Source organism: Puma concolor, chromosome C1 (genome assembly GCF_028749965.1).
Source record: "Puma concolor isolate L17-30 chromosome C1, mPumCon1.1.hap2, whole genome shotgun sequence".
Lineage (NCBI taxonomy): Eukaryota > Metazoa > Chordata > Mammalia > Carnivora > Felidae > Puma > Puma concolor.
The window spans coordinates 75,157,292-75,176,041 of record NC_141674.1 but is presented as its reverse complement, the minus strand read 5'-3'; the positions used below and the strand labels follow the sequence as shown (position 1 = coordinate 75,176,041).

The 18,750-nt window shown below is 40.7% G+C and overlaps 1 long non-coding RNA gene across 1 annotated transcript; it reads right to left on the bottom strand.

The window, feature by feature from the left end:
• Nucleotides 1–6,264: 6,264 nt before the first annotated feature.
• On the bottom strand, nt 6,265–6,832 carry LOC147578152 (uncharacterized). The gene is made up of 2 exons (XR_015254210.1): nt 6,568–6,832; nt 6,265–6,476 (listed from the first exon to the last, which is right to left on the bottom strand). It is a non-coding gene; the product is annotated as an uncharacterized LOC147578152 (long non-coding RNA).
• Between the last annotated feature and the right edge of the window lie 11,918 nt (nt 6,833–18,750).

Below are 18,750 nucleotides of genomic sequence, written 5' to 3'. Positions count from 1 at the left end.
AGTGTCCATCAGTAGATGAGATGAATGGATAAAGAAGATGTGGTATATATACACAATGGACTATTACTCAGCCACAGAAAGAGTGAAGTCTTGCCATTTGTGACAGCCTGGATGGACCTTGAGGGTATTATGGTAAACAATATAAGCCAGATGGAGAGAGACAAATACTGTATGCCTTCACTCATAGGTGGGATCTAAAAAAACCCTATGAAAACAAACGAATGAATAAAATAAGACAAAAGCAAACTCATCGATACGGAGAACAGACTAGTGGTTACCAGAGAGGAATGGGTTTGGAGGTGGGCCAAATAGATGAAGGGGTTAACTGTATAGTGGTATTAACTAGACTTGGGGTGGCAATGAGTTTGTAGTGTATACAGACGTTGAATTATAAAGCTGTACACCTGAAACCTATATAATTAGAAAAAAAGAAAAAGAAAGAAAATGCCACTTATGAACTGGTAAGAATCTGTAGAGGAAACATCAATCTAGGGGAGTCCACTCATGAAATTGAATATGGTTCGAATACCATGTTCAAAGATATGGTACAATAAGATAGCTTATTATGACATAGATCTCCATTTGCTGATGTTTGGAAAGTTGTTACAAACAGTATTTATTGTTTGATTGCATTTTTATAAAGCTTTGGGTATATTAAAAAAAGATTCCTCAACAGTATATTTGGATTAATGAAACAATACCTTATATTACTGTAACACATTACACTTTACAGTGGCTTCACAGAGTAGACAGTGTTGCCCCCATTTTAAAGATGAAGGAAAGGAAGCCCAGAAAGGTGAAGTGAGTGATTTTCCCAAGGTCACATCGAAATCGGCAGAGCCGTCTCTTTGTACTTCAGTCAAAGGAAGATTGAGACAGGGTCTGATGTGGGACATAGCGTGAAACATTAAAAAAAAAAAAGTCTTTAATTTGCAAAACTTAAGTCAACACATTTGTGTAAATTGAACATTCAAACTTCCCTTTTGGGATAACTGGATGAGATGATACATGTCGGCTGATGCCTTCAGCCAGACTCCTAAGAATCTGAATCTAATTATTGAGGAAAAAACTACTTGTACTCTTTCCTCCCGTCATGTTGAAGGTTATACACTTATGTACTCATTACTTGCTTTTTCTAAGAAAATGTGCATGTGGTGAGAGGGCTGCTATAACATTCCTTTTTCCAAATGTCCCTAACTGCTACCAGCTAGTACAATGCCTTGCACAAAAGTAGGGTGGAATAAATGCTTTTTGATCTTAATTATGATTTCTGACAGATAGCAACCAAATCTTGCTCCAAAGCAATAGTTTCAGATTTATCCAACTCTTGATTAGCCCTGGAAATAGGGAAATAGCATGGATAATTGAAATCCACAGACAAACAAATCTCATGTTACAAATGGCGTCAATCTCTCCCTCAGCAAACCTTTCACTATAGCTAATAACAAAATTATGTTGACTGGTTTGAGTTTTATCATTCTGCCCCCCTCCCCACTCTGTTCTTGTTGAGGTACTGCTGAGTGGAGAAAGGGTTTACAGAAAATAGGTAACAGGATTAATAAAATCAAGAGTTGATTAGAGTAAAACATCTCTTTGTTTTATTTTGACAACTATGATACATGCATGTGGGTGTTTAACAAATGCTTTTTAATGAGAGTGATATATGATGATAAAAATATATCATCCTGTCTCTTCTTTTATCACTGACCTAGATCACAATTCCTGGGGTTGCTCAGAAACCCTCGTACCTGCCTTGTGTATTAAAGCATTACTTAATGTTATGCATGCATTTATTATAAGCCAGCAAATAAACTTCCAGCAGTAAGGACACAAAGCCTTTAAAAATATAGCATCGTGTGAGGTTAAGATCCAGAATGGAGTATATATCTTTAGTTTTAGAAATATTGGGTGTCTTTAAAAATGGTCAGGCCACTTGACACATTTAGAAAATACTTCCTGTTTGCCCAAGGAAAATGTACTGAGAAAAGGAGATATGGAAATTATTTGATATGTTTATTTTATGACAGTGCTACATTTTATATAAACATAGGGAAGTTGCATGCATTGGGCTGTAGAGCTACACCTTATAGAATTGGAAAGGCTGAATGCATTGGCACCAGTTCTCTACAATATCTGTGTTTTCTTTTTTCCTTATTAAGATAACTTGGATTGGTTTGAGACTGGGCTATGTGCCAGTTAAAATTTCCCACCTCCCCAGATTCTCTTACACCTAAGGTCATGTGACTAGTTCTATTCAATGATACGTGCGCAAACTCTACCAGTGGAGGCTCTTGGCAACCAATTGTTTTCCTATTAAAAGGGACAAACTCAGCTGCTACATACCTTTTGCCATTCCTTCTTTTCACTTGGGATGCAGACACAATGCCTGGAGGTAAAGGGACCATCTTGTGACCATAAGGGGAAAACATACACGCTGAGGATGATAGGAAAGACAGGGGAAATTAAGTCTCTGATGAAATTCAGGGCCATTGAACTAGCCCCCGCCTGCCTCCCCCTAAATGAAAAATTCCTATTTGGTGAAGCCAGTGGAGTAGAGTTCCTGTTACAGACAGGTGAACGATAGAGCGAGATACAACACGTTTGTTAGAGTATGGTCTCTGAGAATATAGGCTCCTAGTACTCTACTTAGGCCGTCACTCCTATGTTTTCTTCACATTTCCCGAAGTATATCATGACGTACTCCAGCCATGGTTTCTTTCAACCAGTAGTCAGACTTGTTGGTCAACGCTCTCAGGCTACAATTTTGTAATACTATGCATAAAGTTTAAGAACTTCCACCAATTCCTAATTGCCTGATAATTTTTATATTTGGTTTTTTAGACCAATCTCTTAACGGCATCTCAAGTCACCATAAGAGTTGAAGTTTCATATCCAGAAGGAAACTTGTATATATTCAGGTATACTCATACACGTATTTAAAATGAATCTCATATTTACAACACTCTAAGGAATCGATGCCATACAGGTCAATATTGAACAAGGTATGCTTGGCATATTTTTTTTTTAACCTAAGTTTTTTTGGAAAGGTGCATTCTATGGGAACATTTAGAATCAGAGCTGTGCTTGCTAATAGCGTACTAGAACTATAAATAAGTGATCCTTTTTAATACCTGGTGGAGATGGGGAATTGCAAGATGATGTCTATGGTTGTAAAAAGACCATCAAAAAGTTGGCAAGGAGATCATGGTCATACCATTTCCCCCATTTTTTTTTCATTTTATGAACACATCCCAGAGTTTCGGGGCTGGACTCAGAGCTTCTGCACTTGCTGCATTATGTAAACATTATAATCTGTGTCCGTGTAGGTATTCCCCAGGTGTCTTTAAGCTCCTGGAGGACGGGGGTTCTATTTATTCACCCCAGTGTCTGTCACATGCTCAGCACAAGCTGATTAAATCCAATATGGTGAGATAGGAAAAGAGCAGGAGTTAAGGAATTTAGAATTGCAGCCTTCTCCTTTATTTCTCTTTTCTCTTGGCTTTCCTGCTAGAGAGAAGGGTAGAGTAAATAGAAATAGGGCAGATGCAGAGCTTTTGACAGAGGTTAGAGTAAATAGAAATAGGGCAGATGCACAGCCTTTGACACTCGTTTTCAGGGGGTTGTAAATAAAGCCTCAAAAATTCTTCACAAACCAGGAATTATAAATAACTTGTGCTTTTTAGCTCGGGAGGAGGGTAGACAGAAAAACTATCATCAAAAAGAATTAATAACCAGTGGGGAAAAATCCCTAATTGTTTAAAATGTCTATATATCCATAAATTATGCTTTAAATGGCTTATGGGTATCCTACTTAAATATTGCTTTCTTTAGTTTATATGCTAATTTTTAAATAATTTCTGACAATTTTAATAAAACTTTCTGTAAGAAAAGTTTAATTGAATGGGAAAACATTTAATAGTTGTGGATAATCGTGACTGGAAAGACTTGCTATTTGGACCAGGGGCTCACAACAAAAAACATCATTATTCACTAGAGATAAATTATTTGGAGGAAATAATAACTCTGGACTGTGTGCAAATTTCGGGATATAAACAGACAGTAAACATCACACAGTATGAATATTTTAATTTGCCAGATTACCAACAATTTCTGCCTATTGCTGCATATCAGGAGAGCTGGCATCTCCTTCAAAGTTTCTACGAATCAGACGCTGGTTTCTAATGCATGTGGTCACCATCGGTTAACCAGAGTATCCAGGCAACCAGAGCATTACATTTTCTACCCACATGGAACTCAGCTAGATTCCTGGCCTCATAAGGACAGCTCTCGAAGGTGATGAAGAGCCATAAAGTATTCCAGAACCCAGGGTTTCAGAAACACTGCTGCCAAGTTCATTTGCTTAGAGTGTTAGGCCCTTGCCCAAACTCGTCAGTCTTTAAAAAAAAATAAGTAACTAAAAAATAAATAAATAAATAAAAAGAGAAAAAAAGAAAAGAAAGAAAAAGAGAGGTCTGAGAGAAAAAACCCAAGGAGTTGGTTAAAAACATCACCTAATTTTTCATAGCTTCAATGTTAGCCAGGAATAGACTAAAGCATACCTGTCCGATTAACTTTTAAGACTGGCAGATTGAAATGAATTTTATTGTCACGTTCTGGTAGCCTAGGCGTTTCCAAAGTGTGGATGTCTTCAAGTGACCATGAGGATTGTTCATTTCTTACACGAGAACTGATAAGCCGAGGAACACCGTAGAACACATTCTTATTTTATACACTAGGGTGATTTGGAACAGGAAACCACAAAGAACCCGGAGGGCCTCTGTTCAGGGCCCTTCCCGAATGCACAATTCCAGGTCTTAACCGGGAGAGTGGTGTCCTCCGCCGGCAGGCACAGATGGGGATCCGGAAGCCTAAATTCTCTCTGCCTGGCATTGGGCTGCTAGGTGACACCTGCTTTTCATCCGAGGACAGCCTGCTTTTCATCCGAGGGCTGATGGTTTTAGGATACTCTGTCTCTGAGCAGATGAAGCACCCTTGCTGTGGGTCAGGCCCTGACATTCTCATCATGCTCTTGGGATGAAACTCAAACAACTGCCTACAATTCACCTTGACTGCAGCCATTCCTTGTGTGTCTCCGATCCTCCACTAGTTCATTCTCATGAGGCAGTTTGTCACCGTTTCTTCCTCAGAAGCACTGCACAGAAAGAATCTTTTGGACACCAGTGCACTTATCCTCTCCTCCTGCCAGTCTACAAACATTCCTGTGGACTTTTCTGTTCTTCTCTTGACCTAGCTTCGACCCCATGTTTGAGACATCTTAAAAACCACTTACTTCCTCTCCACGGTCCTTATTTTGCCAGATTAGTTTTTACACCATCTCTGCCCTTCCCTGGTTCCTCTACCACCATCTGGCTCCTGATTCTTTGACACTCATTTTATCACCTGGATTTATCATTCCTAACCTTTCCCACATCCCATTAATTCTTTACCGCCTTCCCTTGGTTTCCCTGTGTTTCTTGAAATACTGCTCTTGAGTCCCTTTTCAGTTTCCTTCCTTCCATGAGAGGCTGGAGGTGGTGAGAGACCAATGGTCCGGGAGCACAGAGACCTGGAGCTCGCGGTAGGGCCTGTGTGAGAGTGGGCAGTCACTTCACTTCTCTCGGTCTCCGTTTCCTCCCATGTGAATCAAGGAAGTTTCCTCTGGCTCAACATTGTCTGATGCTAGCATTTCTTTGTACTTTTAGAGAGGAGTCAGGGAAAATTACAGTGTAGTCTTTGCACCAGAAAAATTAGTTGCAATGTATGAACCACTTGCTTAGCAAAAAAAGGGAGTTCACAGGTTTATTTGGTGACATGACACTGGGAAAGATGGAGTTTGGGACTCAGGGTGGCATATTGGCTTTTCTGAAGGAAAAGCAAGCTCATGGTTTGTCAAACTGGGTTAAAACTGGTCAAGTAAGATAGAGTCAATTGCGCTCTGCAAATGAAGTAAACAAGAGCTCCTCTCTGTTTTTCCCAACTCAGTACTGGATTTTAAAGATGTGTTCTCAGATGTCTAGTATTGTAGTTTCCACTCTGTAATAATGGAAAATAACCAAGGCCTTTATTTTAAACAAACACCACTGTGGAGGTGGATCCAGGATGCGGACAGAAATAATACATTATTTTACGTAGCTGACATGGTACATTTGAGGGATAAAACACTGCACACACTATAAACAAATGGAAAGCCCCAGTCAGTCCTGTTAGGCCCAAGCTATGATCGATTGCAAACCCAGGGTTGTAAAATAAGTAACAGTCTGGAACCATGGTTTATCAACAGTTTTATTTTCCTGAGACAACTTTATCCTAGAGGGCTGGAAAAGTGCGGCGCCTCGGTTGGAAGAGGATTGTGTGATTTTCAGAGTATTTTCATCTTCTAAGGTTTGCACTCTGCAAAGTTGCTTTCACAAACTCCCGCACGCAATGTATTTGGGCATAACAGCTCTCAGAGGTTTTATTAGCCCCTTGGGTTGGCCCTGAGAAGAATACACTCGAAAATGTAAGTCGCAAACTGGAAAATGCTATTTTGATTAAAAAAAAAAAAAAAATCTGAAATGTCCAGCCTACCTTTGTGGGTTGCTTTCTCTCTTTCTCTCTTTTTTCCTTTTTCCTTCTCTAAGGGAAGGGAATTGGCAGGGTGGGAAGCATTTTTTTATTGTGCCTCCTGATCTTTTCTGAATAGTCATTTAAAAGTGGCATAATAAACTCATCCTTTTCAAGGCCCATTCTTTTTGTGCGTGACGATGGGGAGAGAGGAAGCTGAGCGCCTGCACGTTTACTCAGCCATTCCAGGGTTCCCAGAGAGAGGCTGTTGCCCTCGTGGGCGGACCCGACACCTCTCACCTTCGTTCCCAAACATAAATTCCCAACTGCCCGGAATCCCTATCCCAGCGCCGGCGGTGGGGGGGGGGGCACGCGGCCGACTGGCACTGGAGTCACCCACTCCCTTCCCCACGCGGATTGCGGACGTTTTATTCATTTATTCCGCGTCTAGGCGGTGGGCCGGGGCGCCCCCGCGGAGGCCAGGCGGGAAGCCCCCAGGGCTGGCGATCGGAAGGAGAGGGGGTTGGGGCTGGGGGAAGGGCAGACCCGGGGGCCGGGCAGCCGCGACAAAAGGCAGCGGCGCGGTGGCGGAGCAGCGCACGCGGGCTGCGGGGCGCGGGCGGGCCGGGCGGAGGCGCGCTCCGGCTGAGCGGCGCCCGCGGCAGCCCCAGCGGCAGCTGCGGCGAGAGGAGCGCGGGCGGCGCGGGGAGCGGGCGGGACGCGCCCAGAGACACGCAGAGAAAGGGCAGCGCCGCCGCCTGCTGCCGTCCTCGGCGCGGTTAATCACGCGCTCCCCTCTCGCTGCTGATTTGCAAGAGCAGATTAATCAGAGAGCGCGGCTTGATGAAATTTGCTGTTATTGTGCCCATTTTTAGCAACATCTTTTATTATCTTCATTATTCATTTACAGGGGACCGGCATCAATTATGCAAATGAGTTCACAGACTTTGCAGATTACTTCATTTGCCGCTATTGTTTGTGGAAATTTAATTATTAAATATTATTAAGCTTGCGTTTTCTTCAATTTTCCAAGGCTTAGTTTCATTTGATTTTTCCTCCAGCTGCTCTTCTTTCCTTTCAGTGCCAAAACAGCTCCTCATCAAAGCGGCTCTGGCATGTGAAGACCAAATAAAATCTCCTCAATTTAATAATTTTGATGTTAGTCCCTTGTTCTCAGCTGCTTGCTCAAAGCAATGCAGAGAGGAACGCGGAGCACATTCAATTTAATGAGCAGAAATTGAATTCAAGTTTGTTCGGAATTGACTTCAATTAAGCAGAGTCTTAATGATAAATTAATCTCTTTTCTTTATTCCCTAGAATTTGTTTTTCAAAGTAGGAAATTGGACTACATTGAAAGACCAAATAAAGAATACCAATTTTAACTAGATCATGGAACTGATAGCAAAATTTAATTCTTTATAGTAACGTACTTGGACAAATAGCATTCTTTCTATGGCATGTATTATAATTTATATTCATTGTTACCACTTACACTTCCATGGCATGGATAAAATGGCAGTTGAATTAAATATGGGCTTGTAATAGACTTCAGAGTTTTAATCTTTATTAAGAAACTCTAATTGAATGCATAATTAGCTTTTCAGGCTTTAGGAAATTCGGTTTAGTATCTATGTGAACTGGAAACATTGATCAGGAATTTTAAAGCAATTTTTATGAGTTTATTTTGAGGAGGAATTATCAGGCTGTATATAAAATGTCATTTTAAACTGAATGGCACGGATTGGAGAAGCAAGGAATTAGGTTCATCCTGTGTTGCTGCGGACTCGGAGCCAGGCTTCCTAGGAACCAGGGCCAACACTGGTAATTTTAAGTTCCTTTTATTAAAACCTCTAATGTTCCTTCAGGCCACCAAATCCATTATTCCTGTCCAGACCCTGCTGAAAATCAAACTCACAGCTACTTGGGGATTTTAATGAGGGCGTCCATATTGATTGCATGGTTCTACTGTTTGGGTTTGCTGCCACTGTCAAAAATGTACCTGACATTTTTTTCCATCTGAATCATGGATCATCTTTTCTGGAACATGCAGAGCATAATTCTCCATGCTCCAGTCTGCAAAGCACTCTATCTACATATGCCAAATGTTATTATTGCAGTTCCTTCAGGAGTGACCTTAGAAGAGACGATGTTTGTTCCAAAGAACTTCAAGCTGTTCACTGTGGTATATTCATAGTCACAAATTTAAAATACATCAGTGTGAGAAAATACATTTAGGCTGTGTACTGTTTCACAGAGTGTGTGGGTCCCCTCCCCTCTGCTTCCTGCTCCTTCCATGTGCGCGTTTTATTACTCTTGGCCACTCAGACATGGTGCGTGCAAATTTGACTTTGCCGTGAATTTTAAATTGAATCGCCCGTGATGGAGATTATCTTCTTTGTGTGACAGTACAGTACGTCATTTCCAGTACTTTTCAGGGTCCACCTGCTCTGCGTTCAAATTAAAGATTTATATAATAATAGAATTTTAAACCAACAGGGTGCTTAAAAATCACCTGGTCCAACTCCTATGTTTTATAGATGAGGAAACTGAGGCGCATAAATGTTATGTAAATTTCCCAAGGCCACAGAGTCAAGGCCAGAGGCAGAGCCAGGACTGAAACTTGCAGGTTTAACTAACTTTGGGGCCAAAGAAACTCTTTTTTTCACTGTTCAAGTCTGCTTCCAAGTTGTGTAGTGACATCTTTGAGTAAGTGGAAACTAGTTTAAAAAAGACAGGAATTAATTTATTGTCTTGTTCAAACTGGGAAATATATTGATTAAAGTGCATAAAAGCACACACAAACTCGGTAAGCCTATTTATCTGGAACTTAGACAATTGGGAAGCCTAAATAACGGGATTGCTTTGTGCTCTACTTTAGTGGGAAGGGAACAAATGGAAAGTTAATAAGGTAGTATCAGGGATTTTTTAAAACAAAAAACCAGGAAGCTTTATAGTACCCTGGGCTCCGTGCACATTAAGTCCTATATTCGACAGTGGGGGTGACAACATTTTCAATTAGTATTTCCAGCATTTACTTATCCCATCCCCCATGAAGTGGTGCTATCTCAGACCTCCTTCATTTCATTGCAGTGTTTCATTTGTTCAACCTTAATGAGCTGTGAGTACCGGGCAATTTGCTAGATGTTGAAAATAGAAGAATGATAAGCCTGTAGGAAGTTACAGTTTAGCTAGTGGGGAAAACAGAAAGGAGCCAATAATTATTGTATGAAATAGTAAGTGTTCTAATGTGCACGGAGCACTGGGGGCACATCTAATGCAGAATGGGAGGCCTGGGAAAGTTTTTCCATGCAGTGTTCTCTTGGGCCCTACATCCAAGGGCAAGTCACCAAGGTGGAGAGGTGTTGGTGGTATGGGTTGGAGGGGTGGGGGCAAGGGTGGGAGTCTACCAGGTAGAAGGAAAAGCAGGTGGCATAGCAGGGAGGTATGGGATGGAATGAAAGCTATAGGCTTGTGTGAGGACATGCTGGGAGATTGAACTACAAAGCCAGGGTTAAGGCTAGTAAGTGCTTTGTGTATTGAGGACAAATCATTTCTTCCTTTAGTCTGGAAGGCAACTGTTTGTGCAGCTTCTGCGGGAGTACAAATATTCCTGGAACTGTGGTAATCTCATCTGTGTCTCTTATGAACTAATAATGTCTTAGCTATTACTTCAACAGTGATGAGCTGTAACAAAAAGCAGATTAGAGGAATTTGGAGGATGGAAAGCGCACAGGAAATGGGTGGAAGAAAGAAGAAAGAGATGGAGACATTGATGGGGGGGCAGGTGGAAGGAGGCACTTAAAATGAACTGTGTATTCACATGTTTGCCCAGGACCCAGGTCAACATCAGTCCTTGGGCCTTTAAAAATCACCTGTGCATCTTCTATTTCATAGACGATGGCTAGAATTTTACTTCTCTCTTGGTAAACTGTATAATGAGAACTTGCAATGATGAGTTGTAATGTCTGGAATGATGATTTTCTAAGAAGTCAACACCCAATAAAATTAAAACAGATAAAATCTTATTAAGTCTCATTAGAGTATTGTACCGAGTTTCTGAGGCTCAGTTTCCAACTTATGGTGAGTAGGGGGTAGTTCAATTAATGAAAACATTGAGTTAACCAGAATACCATATTTTTCCACCATTCTAAATAAATTACCTTACTAAATCCATTTTATTTGCAGATCTATAAAATTGGGTTTTCAATACTCTATGTGAGAAAAGTAACATAAATATAAGCATATCATATACAAAAGCATTTCAGATAAAATCAATAACATTTTCTTCCAAATTAAAAGAAAAAATCCTCCAGCAGAATTACGTAATTTCAATGATAAGAGTTTATCACTATGTGTTGAAAAAAATTTTGAAAAATATTTTAAAGCAGTAGAAATCTGAACAAAAGCTGTAAAGAGAAGTGATGTTACCCCATAGTGAAGGTTGCATTTTTTATCTACAGTTGATTCAGTTCAAAGAGAGCTTTATTTGAAGATCTGCACAAACTTCAGTTTAGTGTGGAAAGGGTGGGGATTTTGTTGTATACCTCTCAACTTAAGCTTAATTAAAATACTGGCTAAAATCATTCACGATCTTCAAGATATGGAAATGAACTAAGTGTCCATTAAAGGATGAATGGATAAGAAGATGTTTATATCTCTATCAGATGTTTATATCTCTCTTTCTATCTCTATCTCTATCTCTATCTCTATCTCTATCTCTATCTCTATCTCTATCTCTATCTCTATCTATCTCTATTGAGAAAGGACTATTATTCAGCTTTAAAAGAGAAGGAAATCCTGGGGCACGTGGGTGGCTCAGTCAGTTAAGTGTCTGACTTCTGCTCAGGTCATGATCTCGCGGTCTGTGAGTTTGAGTCCCGTGTTGGGCTCTGTGATGACAGCTCAGGACCTGGAGCCTGCTTCAGATTCTGTGTCTCCCTCTTTCTCTGACCCTCCCCCACTCACACTCTGTCTCTCTCTCTCTCTCTCTCTCTCAAAAATGAATAATGAGAATAAATTAAAAAAAAAGAAGGAAGGAAATCCTGCCCTTTGCAACAACATGGATGGACCTTGAGGACATTATGCCAAGCAAGATAAACCAGACAGAGAAAGACAATACTATATGGGATCACTTACATGTAGAATCTTAAAAAAAAAAAAAAAAGTCAAACTCATAAAAACAGAGAGTGGCAAAGTGGTTACTTGGGGGTGGGGGGAAATGGGGAGAGGCTGGTATAAGGATACAAACTTTCAGTTATAAAATAAAGTCTGAGGAGCTAGTGTAAAACATGGTGACTATAGTTAATAACATTATTGTATAATTCAAATTTGCTAACTGACTATAACTTAAATGCACCCAATAAGTAAATAAGATGATTGGATATGTTAATTAATTAGATAATGGGGAATCCTTTCACAATGTATATGTACATTAACTCACTTTGATGTACACTCTAAATATCTTACAATATTATGTGTCAATTATACAAATTGCACAATTGTACAATTATATAAAGCTGAAAAAATACTGGTCACGAAAAGTTCTACATCTGTCTAAGGCATGTCTGAGTGCAAGATTATAGGCTTTTTAGATGGCCAGTTAATTGTTTATAATGTTAGAACCCCAACTGATAGATGTTGTTTCTTCTCTACCTTTCTCCTGAGGAATTTAGCTGTTGCCTTGTCAGGGTTGGCCAATACACATTTTCTGCCTCATTTATCAACTTTACAATTCCAGATCAACCCACTGGGTTCTTTTGTCCTTGGGTCTCTCATAGGTCCCTCTTGAAAACTTGTTTCTCTTGACCTCAATCTGAAGCAGCATAAGTAATTTTTTTGGATTTAGTGTCTCTTTTCTTCCTGTGATAACCTAGCTGTTTTGCCATTTATTCTTTTAGAACAAGATAGATTTTCTAATTTACCATATTTTGGTGTTCATCTTACTTCAATGCAACCATTTGTTGAACCCCTCTGTATGAGGCATTATATGAAACATCTCAGGAGTTACAAAGATGAGTAGGATGCTTACTCTGTCCTTAAGCCGTTCATATGTGAGGGGTTGAGGTAATGGAGAAGCAAATAATTGTCATCAATGTAATAAATGTTATAATGGAGACAGAGACAGGGCTCTGAGGAAAGAGGTTGAAGGATCACTTAAGTAGGAAGGAAACTTAACCAGAGTGCTAAGGAGTCTTTTGGAGCTAGTCAAGGCGTGGAGGGCAACCATGGAGTAGAGCAGGAAGCGCAGGGGTCTTGGTACGAGATGACCGGGTTAGAATCTGCTATGTACCTGCTGAGCCAGCGATTTCGCCTCTCTGAAACTCAGCCATTTGGGACTGAGAATATCCAGCTTGCAGGGCAGGTGCTCACCTATATGCATCAGGGTATGGCTGCACTCCTTTCCTGGTGTTTTTTTAGATCTCTGGACCTGGGAGGGGAAGAATTCGGCCTCTGGATACTGTCTCCCCTCCCCACCCCCATTGCCTAATTCTTTTTCTTCAATGTGCCTAGAAGAAAGGCCAAGTCTCAGGTGATGTCTACATAGAGGCAAGGACTGGGGACAGGAGGAAAGCAGACGTTCCAATACTTTAGGCCACTCTGTGGTGTATGTGTGTGTGTGTGTGTGTGTGTGTGCGCGCGTGTCTGTGTGTGCGTGTGTGTGTGTGTGCGCGCGCGCGTGTGTGTGTGTGTGTGTGTGTGTGTGTGTGTGTGTGTGTGTGTAGGGGGTTGTCCCTGCTCTTTTGTTTCTTTCTGCACTAGTATCCTCCCAAAGAAAAATAAGGAATAAATTGGAGAGTAAAAAGTAGAAAAACGTTGCTTACAATCCCTCCTTCTGGCAACTAATTGTTTGTATGTTTTCACTTCCTGGCAAACATTAAGCACTCAGTAAATTTATGATGAATAAATATTAAAAAAAAATAAAGGATTTGGGGAACAAGGCAGATGGAATAAAAGGAGTCTAGTTGGAAGAGGTTCTTAGAGCTTTGGCATTTTTTTGAGGGTAAGGATCATGTATTTTATTCCTTACCTCCTTGCTCCCTATCTTTGGCAAATGGCTTTCAAATAAACAGGCACATCATATGAAGATAAAAAGCATTGTAACTTGACTTCCTTTCGTACCCAGAAAGAGTGATATAAAAGAGTTAACTTTGATTAAAAAAATAACAACAGGGAACCCAAATATGCTTACAGTAAACTTCCATGCAATATTGTGACACAGCACTGGAGGAGGGAAGTCATAGGATATGTGTGGAAATGAGAGAAAAAGGGTGATGGAAGAGACAAAGCAGGGGTGTGGGGGAGAGGCAGAGGAAGTCGAGAGAGAAAAATAAACTGGAGAAAATGAACACAGGACAGGAGAAAGAAGGAAAGGGAGAGATGGGGGGACAAAGGAGAGGATCATCGAAGAAAAACGGGGGCAGTGTATGGAGTCTGCCGTTTGGGAAACGTATTCTTTTCATACTCAGGATTCATTTCTGTGGTGGGTTTCACAGTGTTGTCACCTCATCATCCTCCCTCAAAATTCTCATTAACCACTGTTTATAGCTGTTTAACTGCTGCTTACCTTTGGATTTTCAAAGGCTCGACTCATAATGGGCTAGATAATCATAGTAGCCTGTCACAGGGAAATAATTATTCTCTTGGAGCATTATCTCTGGCACATATCTGGGCCCCGAGAAAAGGCTCTTCGTGTTCTTACATTTTAAGAACTTGCAGGTTTTTTGAGATTGCCTCCTTTCAGGAACAGGATTTGATTCCCCCTCCCTCTCCAAGATGCCATCATATCTCAGAATTAGCTGAGCATCATTTTCTGCAACTTGGTCGCATTTTGGAAAAAGTAAATCGTGCTTACTGTGGTATTTCCTCCTGGGGAAAAGTGTTCTTAAGTCACAGGAAAGCAGTGTGCCAGCAGCTCAGAACACTATAAAAGTGAGAGCTGGGGGTGGGGGCCTTTGCAGGAAGGGCATTTATGGAGAGTTACCAGTTTTTAGTTTTTCTTTAGAAATATTCTGTTACATTAATAAGTAAGCTAAAGCAGAATGGAGAAGGAAAATAATACTGAAAAAGGAAAAGAACAGTCTGTTTTATGGAGTTTCATGAATTTTTAGGAAATGCCTGGCAAGGGGCGGGGGAACTGGGTGACTTCAGTGCAGCTTTGAAATGTAGGCTGAAAACATGGAGATTTTTCTGTTTGTTCTTCTGCTTGTTTCCATTTCCATGAATAGCTTTCTACTTCGGGGACCTTCTCCCACTACAGCTTGTGTGCTTGTTTTAGTTGGCTTTTGAATATCGATATCCAAAGATGTTTACTGTCCTTTAATGAAAAAAAAAAATCTTGTGTGTATTTCTTAGGTGGGGAGGGGAGGGTTGCCGACACACAATTTTGGCGCCTGTATTTCAGAAAAAGTTGCCCTTCTTATTTAAAATCGTCCTTCATAATACAAATTGCAAATAAGGCAGCATGCCAGTGCTGAAAACTAATTTCAATTAAAATTCCCAGGGCTGTTCAGGGGCGACACAGGAGTCAGTCTTAACACATTGTCCTTGAATCTGGGCACAGCTTACCTGGAAAGCTTCAAAGAGGGACAAGTAATTTTAGTGTCACCTCCCTGTCCCTTCTGCCTCCCCACCGTCCCTCAAGCCATAAACAAAGAGATGAACACCCATTCCACAAAAAAAGGAGGTTTGGTGATCGTTTGTGTGGAAAAGCAGGTAATGGGCTATTAAATAGTTGTTTGTGAAATCACTGCACAGTACAGTGTTTACTTGTTTCTGCAAAAGTATTTCTGTTTACCCAGTTCTGGATAAAAAGCAGATCATGTGACATGGCCCCAGAGTAAACAATGTCCAGATAGATGGATATTCCCTCCTGTCTTCCGGTTCAGGCCTCTGCATTTTCTGTTGTTACACAAATGAACGAGGGGATGTGTGGATGAACATGCTCTTAGAATCCCAGCAAGTAGGGCTGGTCTGGTGTGTTGGAATATCCTATAGTAAAGGTTGGAATAGCCTGTCCCAAGGGTCCCTCCGCCCCCTGCCCTAAAGTATCTCCCTCAGCACCTTGTCATGGTGTTTAAAAATCACACACTTCTATTCTCCTTTATGTTAGGGAGGCTGGTGAAATCAGGAGTTGCTTTAGAGGAGTGACATTAGACTGACATCATTAACATTTTAGATCAAATAATACTTACATTTACTGAGTGCTTATTTACGAGCCAGGCACTATGCCAGAGATTTTATCCTTACTATTTACCCTCACAAGAATGCTAGGAAGCTGGTACTATTACTATCTTCAGGTTGCAGATGAGGAGACAAAGACACATGAGGGTTAAGTTATTTGACAAGTCTTAGAGTCGGCAAGCAGAGGAGCTAGGTTTTTACCTAGACTATCTGATTGCTGAGCCCGAGTTTCTTCTGACTTGGTGTCAACAGAGAATGACGTCCAGAAAAAACAGAGTATGGGGTTAAACTTTGATGTGGTGGGCCCGGGAGGGTGTTGTCCAGCAGATGAGGGAGTGCGCATAAAAGCGAACACTAATTAGAGGGAAGGTAGATGTCATGAGCTCCTGATCACTGCTGGGGGCTTGGAAGGGAAGGACTTGTGGAAATGAACATGGAAAAAGAGGAGGAGCTAAGGAGGCAGAAAGTTCATTTCACAGATTTGCTTGTGGCCCATTTGATGGAATCATTTTTCTTAGCTGTCTCTTAGATCCTGAAAATGCAGGACTTCTGCCCTTCTTTCGTGTTTGTCAGCTGCATGGCTTGCATGTAGTGCTGCAGCCATGAGATCCCGTGATCCTCAAAGGCATTTGAATTTCCAGTGCAGCCGAGGAACCCAAGAAGCAGAGGATTGCTGGCCAAGGGAAGAGTAGAACCCACGTTGTTGGCTCTGAGGCCAGGCCTCTCTCCAGCACCCCCCTGGTAGCCTCCCATTTACTGCCCTGGGTTGTCCTGCAGGTTGCTTCTCTTTACACTCACACAGAACCCTTTCATTCTCTTTCAGCCTCTTTCATCTCTAGGAGATGGTACAAATTATACACTCAACTCCTCCAATCTCGATTTGGTATTTGGGTTCTGTTAATTCATTGTTATGTGCAGAATGCCTTCAGTGAACACAACAAGCTGCAGAAAATATAATTCTCTCTTAATGTATATTTACTAAGTGTATTTATTATTCATCAGGATGTGCATTTTAAAATGTGAGTCTAGATTCCCTCACTTTTAATCCCAAACAAATGTTAAAAGATTTATTTTTATAATAATCCCGGAATGAGAGCTAAGTAAGCCTCCCTGAACACGGCTTGCCAAGTGGTGGATGTTAGCTGTATATCCACACTAGATGCTCGATCTGCGCTTGCTATTGTCTCTTACCGTTTCTAGTGGCGATGCACAGAAGCGTACTAGCACACCAGGGCCCATCAATGGTTGCAATTTGTTGGCACGGACTCTAGGGAAGAAGTACTGCAAGGGAAAATGTTAGAGTCTCATTTCTTTGCAAGATATAGATAGATATGGTGGGAGAAATAAAGGCAGATGGATGAAGGAAAGGGAATATGTGGGCCAAGAGATAAGAAAATGCGCAAAAATAAACTTCAAAGACCTCAAGGTGCTATCAACATGCAAATGTTTGAATAGTATGTCAAGAATTTAACATGGATGCATTAAACATCCCAGAATGAATGCTCCCTCCTTTCCCATCCTACGAGAAGGGAAGGTTCTAGGGTGCAGGTGCCAGTGTGAGGCTAGAACATCAGGGGATTCCTAGTAATAGTCAAAGGCCAGTTTACATGACAACTCAATGGTGTGATTGCTGTCCTCTCGTTAGGTATGTTGGGGATCCATTTGAACAAGGCTGTTCAGCTGACTTTGGTAAGAATCTTTACTCCTTAGTGGTCTTTATTACAATTCTAAGTGGCATCTCACACATGCCTCAACATCGAGAAGTTTTCTGCTTATCAGTTGCAGAATCTTTTCTCATTTGTAAGGACTAGTGAAGAGCTTCATTCCCACCCAGATGTTTTTGTGTGTGTGAACTCATAATACCCACAATACATTAATAACCAACAGTGAAACATGTGTTAAAATGGTTCTGTTTAAAAAAATAGTTCAAGTGAAGACGTCATTCAGTATAAATCTAGGAATATTTTCTTCTTTGGGGTTGAGCATCACTACATGTAAAACACCATCATGGACAGCTGTACAGCTAGAGTTATAAACATAGAAAGAATAGAAGTTAATAAGAGAGTGGTGCAATAGTTTTATCCGACAATTCTTATTTTCTAACATTGGGTGGAGTCAATGAAACCAAGCAGACACTGATCCCTGTGGTTTTGAACACACTTTCAAAAGACTAGGGGCAGAGATGGATGAAAAGGCATTCTCTTGTCCAAAAGACAGATGCAGATTCCTATAAACCCCATGCTGTGATGATAAATTCTTCAAGTAAAATTTCAATGGAGAGAAATAGTTTGGGGAAATATTTGCATTGCATGAAAACTGTATAGCGCACAATACAGGGAGGGAAATTGAACATGGTTTCTACCTATGTTTCAAATAGAATCCCATTGTGCGTATAGGGCTGGTATAAAATTCGATAATAATTAAGGTTAAAGAGTCAGATTTATCTAAAGAATCACTTTTACTCATGTGATATGACAATTTGAAAAAACAAGTAAAACAGTTTTAAAGAAATAGTAGAAAATAGCCACTTTATAAAAGAAAAGAATGACAGCAAATCAAGTCAGCTGTTGGTAGTGGTTAAATCTTGGCCTCTGTCTCAAGCCTCTCTGTTCAATGCCACCGTTGCTTCTTCTCTAAAAGATTTCCTGTTGACCAATGCTTTCCCAGTTAGCTCATCCTACGGGGAACAAAACCATCCTCCTCGCTGTAAGATACTAAGTGACATGCCCTCTAAATTCTTGCCATAGCCTTTAGCATTTGATAATGAATTAAATAGAAATAATTTGGCATCTTTTGCTGAACTTGATGTCTGTAACAAATGTCACTGGTGTCATACAAAACAACTTATAAATTATTTTGAAAAGAATTGTTTCAACTACAGAGCAGGCAGTGAAGGAGACAAATGGAAAGGATTTGCGAGAGGGCATTTCTCTAATGACATCATAAGAGCCAAGAGGATTTCAGTAGCAATTCTATTCATGCCACAGAGAGGGAGAAAACAAAGCAGTGGGCTCAATGTTTCTATAA